Below are 12,877 nucleotides of genomic sequence, written 5' to 3'. Positions count from 1 at the left end.
AGAGAGGGGAACACCTTGGTGCATGGTTGTGTGAGCACATTTGTTTGTCCAATGGTTATGTCCCACTGGTGATATACAAGAAAAATAATGTCTGCAGTAGATGAGGTTTTTGCTTACATCCTCTCTGCCTCCACGCTCAAAATCTTGAAATGTTGCTAAATATTAATGCAAGTTGTGCAAACTTTGAATCCTCGTGGGGAACTATCTCAGACGTTTCATGTCCCTTGATTAATAAATGATGTCCCCCTCTTGACGGGGACTATTCTTAACCCCCAGTCAGTACAATGCTGGGACACCGTCATTTTTCATGGGATCTAGTGACAGCCTCAGCCCGTATTGAAGTTCAGCTTGCTGTACATTGTAATTTGCTGACATTTCTCTTCTCTCTTTCTCTCCCTCTCCCCCCTCCCTTCCCTTGCTCCCTCTTTTCCCCTATGGCCCACTTACAGATGTGACCAACTATTCCACACTAGGTAAGACTCGTTTGATTTCTCACAGCACTGTTCTCAAGAGTGCGACTCATGTTTGAGTTGTCATGTGTGTTTGGGAGTGATGTGAATGCACAAATATGGAAGAGGGTTATATGGGGGGAGGAGTTGAAGCGGCACCAAGATGCCGCTGTTTGCTCAATAAGGTATGCAATGCTCAGCAGTCCTCACCCATCCCATTTCTCCATATGTGTGCATGGGAATACACAATGGTAGATTTTTTCTTGCAAGCGGATTGTGTGCTCTGTGCCTTCAATTTGAATATTATTCAAATGAGAATCAAATGGCCCAGATTGTTCAAAGAATACGCCGGCAGTGTTGACTTAAACAAGCATAGCGCGGATGGTGTCCGTTTCCCACTGTGGTGTATATGTGTGGAAATAACTCATATGTGAAGCTGTGAACCCTTCCACTGTTCAAAACTCCACATGTCAACATGAAACTCCTGGTACTGTGGACACCGACAGTGTCCATATGGTCGCATAGCCTTGGATGTCCTGTTCTCAGGGAGGAACTCAACAACCGTCGCTAAGGGGACCTTCTGGTCTTTTGTTCAATTTATACTCACTTATAGTAGGCTCAAGATACTTTCACACCAGCACTTCAGTCCAAATCTACAATTAAAATGATTGGTAATAACTAAACCCAGGTATACACCAAGGAACGGTGTCTTAGTCTGAGATCAGTAGAACCGCAGTTCCCTCCTGTGCAGTCTGTATCAGACACCATATCCATATGTTGTGTACTGATTTAAGTATTACTTTTGGCTGAGCAACTAATTGCCCCCTCAGGGATAATAGAGGTAACTATACCTTATTAAAGGCATTGTTAGCCATAAAACATGATAACTAAAATGCCGATATCATTCCATCCTGACTATACCAGAACTTTTTTTTTTATCTAGGAAGGAAGTTTAAGAGGAGCAGACTTTTAACTTGTGCATGGCAATATGGCTGCGATTACTTTCCCTGGTAATGGCGGAAAACGGTCGCACTTTGTAGTGCAATGACTATGCAATCAAACCACGGATTGTATGAGCAGTAAACAAGGCTGACAGCAGAGCAGCAGGCTTACTGAACTGGTGAACAATTGAACTCGGGTTGGAACAAGCAAACTCAGTGTGAAAACAGCCTGAGCTGTTGAAGGCCAGGACGGGTGTGCATTCAATGTTTTGTCAGACTGTTTCTGGAGACACTCAGCGGGCTGCAGGAGTGTGATGGAGGTCGTCTGCACGATTGAATCCACCATGGCAGGGCCTCAGCCCAGAACAGCAGGACTTTTCAACACTAAGCATGACTCTGAGCATCTGTGCATGAGGGGAAAATCAATCAAATCATCATGAAGGTGGAGCAAGTTGAATTGGACAAATGAGAAAACTGGTCAACCTACATGTTACTCTTACTTGGCTGGTGTTTTGTATCAGATACATAGTTGTTCTCAGTGCACTTGACTTTTCGTTCTCGGACAATTTTCGGAGACTGCCACCTCATTGTGTAATTGAAAACCCAGCGCCATGCCACTACACTAGCACAGTTCGGCTACCAGGCAGAGCATCTGCAAGCAGTTCTGGTCCGGCTCTCAACTCTTTGAGGCAGGCGCTGGCTGACTGCTCGGAAACAGAAAACCCCTGGCTTGCTGAGAATAATAAGTACCCATGGGAAGCTGCCAGATGGACATTTACTGTGAGCCTAGCTGGAGAGGGAGAAATCTGTCAAACATCACACTAGGCATCTGTGGGGGAGCAGTGCAGGTTCACGTCCACTATGTCGGATGAGAGGAGTGCTCTTTGTCAAGACTAAAAAGCTGTTAGATTTTTTACATATCATGTCTAGTTGATGCATTTCAAGGTCAGCAATCCACATTACATCAAAGCCACCTGTTACAGTGAAAGCTTTAAATAATGTTTAGGTAATGAACGCTTTAAAGAAGTTTATCATATGATCGTATTGCAGATTGCAGACAGTCACTAAGTGCTGGGGAATAGCTTTCTTCATTTAACTCAAATGTTATTCATATTTCCAGGCATTCAGTTGCTATCAATTAACACCAAACTCAATTATCGGCCCAATTCTCCTGTGCTGCTGATGTGAGACTTGAGATAAAGAAGTTTCTCTTATTTCTCCCTTACATTTTGGTACAGGCAGTTCTGTCTGTCCCCATCATGGAATAATAAGGCAAAAGCATGTTTTTGCCTTAGATTCTCCTTGAAGCCTGGTCTTTTGACTTGAAGTAGAAATGCCCAGTTTTTTTGGTTCATATACACTTCAATACAAAGCTATCGCCGAGGAATTACAATTGGCTCATTATGCTCTCGGAAGCTCGAGGGTCTCAGTGCTGGTAAGGAGAGGGAGAATAAGAGAGAAAGAGCACAAAGAGTTCATCCTAGTCTCGTCAGCAGTGAAATAGGACCTTGGTTCTCTTAGACAATCTGTGCACCAGTTATTATTGCATTATGTCTGGCAGCCCTCCTCTCAGACAGGAACTGAGCCACACTTGAACAGTGATATAACACTGGCACAGAAGAGAGTGATTGCTGGCTGCTCAGTTAAGCAAATACCATTATGATGTTGAAGTCTAAAAGTAGATCTGTGCTTGGGTAAAAAAATGATAAAAGGCCAGCCCGGACAGTATTCAAAGCACTGGTAGCTTTATAATACTCAGGAGTGGATTCTTCTGAAATGGTTCTGGTTTATTCATCTCTCAGAGGACGAGAACAATGCTATTCCCGGATATCACAACACTTTCATGTCTCCATCTGGGCTTCTCACGCTCTGGAAAAATGCTGTTACGTGCTTTTCAAACTATCAAGAACAACTGCTTGTTTGGAATCATGTGTTTTTTTGATAATTATGCGCATTATCTATACTTTTGAGAGAGACTACATAAATTAAGGGTGATCGTAACAGAATATATGTTTTAGCAATGGTCTTGAGTTCACGGCCCTCACAGGAATGCTTGTATGTAGAGCAAGTGAGCTGTCATAACCCCAAACCATTAGAGAACAACCAGGACTTTTTCCTGTGGTGGGTCTTAATGTTAGCGCTTTCTTTCTTTTAGCCGTGCCCTCTGGGTAACGGGCCATTTCGCTAATGGTCAGTTTCTCAAGCATGTCAAAAGCCTCCTAGCATTATCAAAAGCTCCTGAGGGGGCTTAAAGTTTCTGTATGTTGACCCCCCCCCTCTTTTTTTAAAGACCAAGTACTGCAGGGTAAGTTGTTAATAAGAAATGTGACTGATAGCTTGTTAGGGTGAATTTGCATGCATTCTACAGTAATTAGACAAGTGTTCACTTTTATAGCCGCCTCTTAGAAATCTGCTAACTTTGCATTATTTTAGTACAGCGTGTTGCTCCTCGCATCTTCCTTTGATAGGCAAAGTCCATATTTTCACAATAATCACCCATGATAGCAGATGATCACACATGTGCACATTCATGCTATGCACATACACATTCTTTAAGGATGTTGTGTCCTAGTTATTTGGGCAGACACACCACGGAGAGTCGAGTACACTTGGACGCCCCCCCATCTCCGCAAGTGAGGCAGTGCTGCTGTTACGAACAGATGGCTTATCTTTAACTTTATCAGCGACGCCAGTGTCACCAGCAAACGCGATAAGTTGCTACAGTGCCTGGGGAGAGCGGCATCCATCAGTAGCTAACAGCATATGGTGGAGGCACATTAAGGTGTCCTCTCTCTCTTTTCCCTGCCTTCCTGTTCAATGAGTGGTTCTGCAGCCAAGCATCAGATGCTCACTTCACAGGACAAAGTGTATGTGTGTATTTCAGTGTGTGCTGAGGGGCAGTGGGCAGCCAATTTGAGATCTTGTGCTGTCTGTTTGATCCGTTTTATGTGATTTCAAAGCTCTGCGGTAATTCATTTACTTATTTTTATGCGTAGGATTAGGGTTGGCCCCAAATCCCAAACCCTATCTACCAGCCATTTTTTTTTTTTCTTGTTTGTGTCTTAAACAAGGTTTTAAGAGTTTAACATGGTTGTTCCCGGGCATGGTAAAATAAGTGTATTTTCCATTTGGAGAGAAATCACAAGGCAATATCAGCAACTATGTCCGTGTCAAGAAGAAGTGTTGTTTTTCCTCTCTCTCCCACCATAACAACCTCAATTGCCATCCCGACCTAACCACCCTGGTAATGCTCTATTCCAACATTGGAAGGAAAGCGTGTTTACCAGACCCTCCATGTGTTGCATTCCTACATTAAGCTGAACGTCAATCAAAGCCTTGTTTGCTTGAGCAAGTGGCTCAGTCTTCCGCGGACCAACATGACAGCATGGTGTTGGACACAAATCAGACACACTACAAAAATTACCTTCACCTCCTGTGTGGATTGGGAAGCACACAGTAGCTGAAGAAGTGCTAATTATGAAAAGCTTCTCTCCCGAGGCATGCTCGAATTGTTACATAATGGCATGTTTCTGTCCTTAACACACAAGACTGAATTTACTAATGTTTCTGAGCTGAAATAAAAAGCCTCGTTGTATGAGTAGTCAGAACGAGTGACACCTTGCCTGAAGGCTAGTGCCATTTCCTTAAACTGACTACATTCGTTCTTATTTTAGAGTCATTGTTTTTCAGCAATTACTTAATATTGTGTTATAATTACCTCCAGGGGTTTTTACACTTACTCTTTTTCTCTCTCTTTTGACATCCATATAATGCTATATTTCAACTCATGTATAAAACCTCTCATATGTCACAGCATGCATCATACCCAACCCCTTCTAGCCTTCCTTTTTTCTATTGTTATTCCCCATGTTGACGTCTCTCTAACAACCAATGTTAATTAGCTTGCTCTTCACAAATATAATTTCTATTGTGTCTTCTGGGTTCCAGGCAGTCAAAGGACTGACAAAAATATGCACAGCTGATTACGCGTGTCATCACGAAACTTTGTTAAGAAGCAATCAGTGAATCTACTTGTTCTTACATCATCCTGTTATCTCATGTTGACAAGGCAGCTTGTGCCAAGGACATGTTTCTCAAGTGCAGAAATGTGTTGTTAACTTGTCGCTGAGGTTTTTTTTCCAGTCAGCTTGCAAAATATCCCAGAAGAGGTTGCAGCGTTGCACATATAAAATGTTTAGCTTTAAGATAAAGCTCCTCTCTAAGAACAGTATGTATAGGTAATATATCCTGCATCTACAGGAAAGATGCTGCTAATATGTTGCTGTTTTTAAGGCCTAAAACGTATTATATTACCAGGAATATCTGTTGGGATATCAGCTGAAGTCATATGGTCTCCTTTGTGACAGCATCTGACCCAAGCTGGCTCAAGCGTCCTGCATCCATTTTTTGGCAGAACATTTGAGAATGATGAAGACCACTGGACAGATTCCATGGCCTTGCCCCTCTGAAGGTTGAATGTCAGAGGTCGCAGGGTGGCCAACCCATCTGCTGGTCTGGCACTGCCACACATACAGTACAGGCTGGACGTTGGTAATAGAGTGGCCTGTTTCGTGGGTGTCTAAGCAGAGACAGGCTGTGTTCATCCTGCTCCGATGTATACTCTACATCTACATCATAGCAAAACATTCCAACAGAGTATGTCATTATCACTGCTTTATTAACAGTGTTTTGACAGATGCAACGTGACAGTAATTAATTCGTTTTTTTGGTGGGATATCAATCTTAAGTAAAGGCATATGCTTAATAGTCTTGAAGAATATTACAGCAAACCTTGCATTCAAAAAATGTTTTTCCACTGTGTGAAGGAACTATTACATTGTGTCATCAGTATTGGGTCTGAACTTGAATAACAAGCTTTTTACTTCATGGGGCCTACAATCATGATAGGATTAACCTATTGTGGGAACTGTGTATTTTATATGCACGCTGTCACTTCCAAGTTTTCATAAGATAAAGTGCACAAAGCAAACTGCACATGGCGGATACATTATGTGCGTTCAGGCACAATACTGATGAGAAGGTTACTCGAAAATAGACTTAAAACCTAAAATTACGCTTCAGGTCGCAGTTACACAGGTAAAGCGTGATTAAAACATGACCTATCATGCGGCCTGTGTAAACAAAATGTAAAGAAACTTTAGAAGCACTACCTATCTTATTTCAACTTCCCCCACCTGACCATAAATTTAAAAGTATTTGGTTCCCTCTCTTCCGTTTGATTTATCTTTTACAGTATAGCCAGTGCTAAACTAAACTAAAAACTAAAAATAATAAGGGAAAATACCACATGAGTAACATTCGATAATACTAGGGAAGCATCCTACAACAGCTACATTCAGATAAGATTAAAAACCTTAAACTGGTCATTCAAGCCAAATTACTCTTTCAGAGGCAGTTTAGAAAGCATTTGATCAAGGGCAAGAGGGATAGTCATGTTCAGCCTTGGTATTAGTCACATTTTGACATGTATTCACATCATCATTCAGACTAAATCACGACCAAGTGAGCAGTCTTTCACACTATACAAAAAAGTATGGGTTTGGAGCCTCAAAAGGTGGCTCGATCGATTGGATTACTTCCTCTTGTTAATTACCATTAACAGTGCAGCACTGCGTTACGATTAGGGGCAGCAAAGCATGGATCTGTAGAGGCTGCACTATATTTACCCTGCAGAGCTCTATGTTTACACAAAGCTGCTTCACCATGTCCCAGCACAATGCTACGTTCACTTTCTTGACCGACACAAAAATAGAATCTTGTGCTAATTAGTCCTCTGTGGCCTGGCACACGGAGACTCCAGGTTTGTAAATACAGGAGAGGATGTGTCCTCGACTGTCCCTTGTTACAGATAAAGGCCTGAAGCCAGATGGGGAATTTGAGCCAAGCTGTTATTTTTTTTCTTCCTGCTCTGACATGTGCACTGACATTCCTGCAGGTCAAAAAAGAGAAATTACTGTGAGGTTTGTGTTTGCTTGGGGCCTATAGTGTCCGCTGGCCTAGCTAAAGGGTTATGCTTTGGGGTTAGCACAGAACAGTGACCATGGGATTGGATTTGAGCTTATAACATATGAGTAGGTTAATGAATTGCTGTGTTTACAGGGAAAAGGAATGTAACCTCAACACTATTCACACTCATTACAGAAGGAGCATCTCAAAAATGGCTTAGCTATGAGTTTGACTGAGTTTATTCGTTTCTGTGGGGAAGTAGTGTCCCTGAAACAGAATGCAGGGACATGGAAGGTGTGGAGGTGGCAGTGATGGATGGACACGAATCAAGTCTGACTTTACCACAAGAGATAACAGTTTGGGACATTTACTGTTTTATGGACTGTAAGCATTATGTTTCCCTAATCTTAACCAAATGATTTAGTTGCATATTCCTAGTCATTAACTTCTAAGTTTATTAGCCAAAATAATAATCTATTTAGGTGACTTCATCACTTTCAGTAAAAAAGAAAATACAGTAGCATTATTTACAACTTTTGCATTAGATTTATTGAAAATGCTGGGTGGTGCTATTTTTTTAGCGACAACTTTGCTTTTCTTCTGTACCGTTTGTGCTTTGAGTTCTGAGTTGTTGCATTGTTTTGTGTCTCAGTAACCAGTGTATACTCATAACATCATTGAAAGGAAACTTTCAAGCTGTTGATATGACAATTTCACTAAGGATATTGAAAAGTTTTATTCAAATCACACTTAGCACTTTAAAATAAACTATGCGACTGTTAGGCTGCACGAGTCATTTACACAGTATTATCACCACGTTGTATTAATTTAGTGTTAGTAGCGAAGTGGCTGTTACATGTGTCACTGCAGCATTACACCCCATCATTCATTTTCCATCTTGTTCCCGTGTACCCACCTCAAACTTATTTTATTCTCTTGCTCTTAAACTTTCCTCTTTGACTTGGCATGATAATCACCTCACTTGAAAAAATGGCAGGCAAATAACAGAAATCAAGGTATTATATGCAAGATTAACATGCTGACACTGCTTAGTCAACAGCATTGAATAATCTCTCCCGCATTTTTATTCATCCCCTAGATTTCCATCAGAAACATCGTCTGCTATCTATCCCTATCCGGCTTTTAATTTAACTCTTTTATCACTAGAATATCATTATTCTACAATTTTCTGTTGTTTTACATTGCACGAATTGTGAGCTCCACACACGCCGTCTCATGCACAAAATGACAAACCTCAAAGTATTGAACCATTTGTTCATGAGTGAATAAACTTATACACTCATAACAGAGGCAAGCACCATAGATTGACACATCTTTGTGCAAAGATTTGCACCAATTTATCTAATAAAATCCCCACACTCAGAAGTAGCATAATAGAATTACAGGAAAACATTAAATTCTTCTCCACAGAGATGATGAACTATATCAGTGTATCTTATGGTAAAGTCATGTCATCACTGTCTGAACCTTATTAATTACTAATCTAGAACAGGTGATTTACAAGGCGGACATTAAGTAAGGCTAAATTGAGTTAGGTGCATTATGATCATATTAACATAATCCGCTTGTTAAATTGGATCAGCAATATTATTAAAGCAGGCATAGCTTTCACTCAGTGTCACTAATTCCTCCCATGCTTAAGTCCTAATGAGAAATAAGGAAGCACTTACAAGGAAGCGTACAGACTGAACGGCAGGTAGAGATTATCTGTCTGCCTCACTCAGTTTCACTCACACACTCTGTGGCTCTGTCATGCTCACAATTACACAGAGCCCCGGCACACACAGAAACAAAGAAAACCACACACACTCTGGAATACACACTTGCAGCTTGCAGTCGAGGTCTGTGTGTAAATGAATAGCATTTTTTAATAAAGCCAGAAGGATTTTCAAACATCATTACAAGGCTCTTGGGAACACTATATGGAATGGAGACCAGCTGATACTCCATGATTTGGCACAAAATGGGAGTTTTAAATAATTTTATACAGTTTTTAAAGACTGCTCTTAGGTCTTAAATATATTTTGTCCACATTAGAAATGTAGAAATAGAAATAAAGTAGAGACTGTGAAAGCCCAACAATGAGGATTAGCATTAATAACTGATCGCTGCGATTGAAACATAAAAGATAAAAGTGAGTCATAACATTAGAGGATGAATGTTGGTTGTACTAAATTAAAACCAGTGCATGCTGTTTTTGGGGTGTCTTAAAATCAGTACACTGCTTTATTCATACATCTACTTTAGCTAATAAAAATAAAGGAAACGGTGACTGTTATTAATGCAATCAGTGCAAGTGTTTAATTATAATATGATATATCCTCTCCAGTTGCTTTGTTTTGTTTCCTTTGACCTCATGCCAATGTTTTGTCATAACACATATAATATGCACTGATTCATGACAATTATCGGCCCCGGTTGGAGAGGGAGACCTTCAGCAGCTCTGGCATGTGTGAATAGGCCAACACACAGAATCGCAGACAGCGGTCCGAGGGGAACCATTCACTGACTTATCAGGCTATCTGACAGCACACAATGCTAATTCAGGTGTGAACAGTAAACTCATTTCCATTTTGCAGTCTGGCCATGCTTTCATAAATATTGACTGTCTGCCCATCTCGTTGCTTCCCATTGGACATACAAACAAAAAACTTAAATATCCAGAATAAATTGAAAAATGAGTTAAAAGGGATCAATCATTATGCACCGCACACACATAATATGATAGCCAACACCCTATCGATCACTGTGGAATTTTAATTTACCCATAAAGACAGAGCACTAAGTGAACCTGATTGATAGTTTTTACACATGGGAGGGCACAATTATGCTCCACACGGGACACGTGTGCACGCGCTGAAGCACACACACACACACAGACGATCCGGCACGCTGGAGCCCGCCGCAAATCCACATACTCCCATTCCGTAATGTTATTATCTCATTCTCCACGGTCTCATTTTTCACAAAGCCCCAGGGTGTGTGAGGGACAGTCAGGGTTGAGCTCACACAAGCCCGGGCGCACACCCGACTGCCAGTGAAGGTCTGTGTTAGTACCAAGTGCAACACTGCCAGAAGAAACGGGGAAAATGGAAACGACCCAGATGATCCTGCAACACAATGAGGTGCAGGACCAGTGGAAGCAGATGGTTGACTACAAAATATTACGTTTATTTGGAGATTAAATTCAGAGGCTGACTATTCAAAGGATGTTATTACAGGGAAGATAAGTAGGCTAAGGTCTTTGCAGCCACAAAATACAGAAAGACCACAGATTAACAGAGAGGTTGGGCTGCTTATCAATTGATTTCTTTAAAACAAATGTTTTGGCTTGCAACAAAACATAACTTTGTAACATATTTACATTTCCAACAATGCAGAACAGTGCATTCCATCTGTGACGATTATAAAGTATTATTATTCAAACCAAACATGATCTGAATGCCTGCTTCAATTTCCTATCTTATTTATCTTTATCATAACATCATGGACGGTTTTGCCGGGGACTGAAGATGAGTTGCGGTTGTTTGGGAGACTTCAAGAGACAAGTGTTGCTTATCAAACTCAAGCATGTCCAATCATGTTTGTCTTTGTGAGGAAAATCGTCTAAAGTTGCCATGGAGAGAGTGTTTTTCTTCTCATCAAACGCGCATCCTCGCTGTAAGAAATGGACTGCGGGATACATTTCACAGTCAAGACACCCAACTGTCCATTTTCCCAGCTGTCACAACAGGCTCTGTGCTGTAGACTGCTGCACCTCTTGGACATGGTGTGTAATCATTGCGATGAATTTTGGGATCCTATTCTTTCTAATTAGGGAAGTCACCATCTGATGCACTAGCGGCTGACTTTTTAACTTCTGCAAACTAAATTTTCCCTCCATTGCTGAGTTTCTTTTTCTTTTCACACAAAACTAGTGAATCATGACAGTACATAACATAACTACTGGTGATGTGATAGAGGTCATAGATTACCTGATGCTAGTGTTATTACATCTGCCAACGAGGTTATGTTTGCAGTCCAGTTTGTCTGCTTGCCTGTTGGTTTGCTTGTTTGTCTCGCCATGAACTCAGCAGATTCTAATGAAATTTGGAAGAGAGTCAGGTGATGGCCCAAGGAAGAAACTGATTCGGTTTCAGATATGTCGTAATCTATCAAGCATTATGTTTCCACTTAGCTGTAACTCCTGAACTACGAGGTGGAAAGATACATTCTACACTCAACAGTTCCATATAGATATTACACCTTCCGAGATTTTCTACTATTTTGGATTATTTTGTGAAACACAATTTTCACAACTTAACACGTTAAATACTATAACATATTTGAATGTTAGAAGACATGCACATTTCAACTCTGCGCTGACCTACCTACGTTTGGTATTTTGTCCATAGGCACTACAAGACTGTAACATGATCGATTAAAACTGTTATATCTAACTCAAACGAGAATCATTAGTTGTACAGAGTTATATACTTTGATACTCATGTAATACACCTTTTGAAGCCATGCTACTCACATTGCTAAACGGAGTTTCCATTCGTACCACCGGCTAAAAAAATGGTCACATATTCCATGAACTACATCAACATCTACTGCATATTCGTGGTTCCCAGATGATGTATCCTAATTCAACCACTGCATTGCAATTTAATAAACACATCCATGCCCCCCTCAGCATGGATTGTAGTAACTGTGGTGATCCCGAGACTCACCACGCTGGTGTTAGCATTTAGCTTGAAGCACTGCTGTGCCTTAATACAGCCTCACGGCGCCACTAGCATTGCTCCATACTCCTTGTTGGCTTAACACAAATGAAGCAATATAAGGTGTAGTTATTACATTACATTACAGTCATTTAGCAGACGCTTTTATCCAAAGCGACTTACAATCAGTAGTATATTACATATCATTCACCCATTCACACACTGATGACAGGCTACCATGCAAGGTGCCACCATCAGACTCTAACTAACATTCATGCAACATCCAGTCCACACCGATGGCAAGCCTTCGGGAGCAACTTGGGGTTAAGTGTCTTGCCCAAGGACACATCGACTGCCGAGGCCGGGTATCGAACCACCGACCCTCTGATTGGAGAACTACCTTGCTCTCCACTACGCCACAGCCGCCCCCCGTTATCAGTTGGCAGTCCTGAGGTGCATGTATGGGTGTGTGTGACAATGTATATTAGTAAACACAATGAAGAATGCTGTAATGCAAAGTGGCAGGAAGGATGTCCTCTCCCAGCCCCGAGAGGCTGCCAAATGAGGGTATTTATGGCAGAGCCACACCGGCTCAGGTGTGGATCACCCAGCTGAAGACCCTCCAATCAGCACCTGCAACAAACAAAGCAGTGACACCTAGTGCATGGGAGGAGGGTCGTCACACTGTGTTATGTAATAACAAAGACCCCAGCCTTGAGCTGTGGAACAATCAGTAGACACACTAGTGACGTGTTGCTAGAAGCAACTGGACCAGATGACTGGACTGCCAGCA

This window comes from Anoplopoma fimbria, chromosome 7 (assembly GCF_027596085.1).
Source record: "Anoplopoma fimbria isolate UVic2021 breed Golden Eagle Sablefish chromosome 7, Afim_UVic_2022, whole genome shotgun sequence".
In the NCBI taxonomy this organism is placed as follows: domain Eukaryota; kingdom Metazoa; phylum Chordata; class Actinopteri; order Perciformes; family Anoplopomatidae; genus Anoplopoma; species Anoplopoma fimbria.
The sequence above is the reverse complement of the archived record's forward strand: the minus strand, read 5'-3'. Positions refer to the sequence as shown.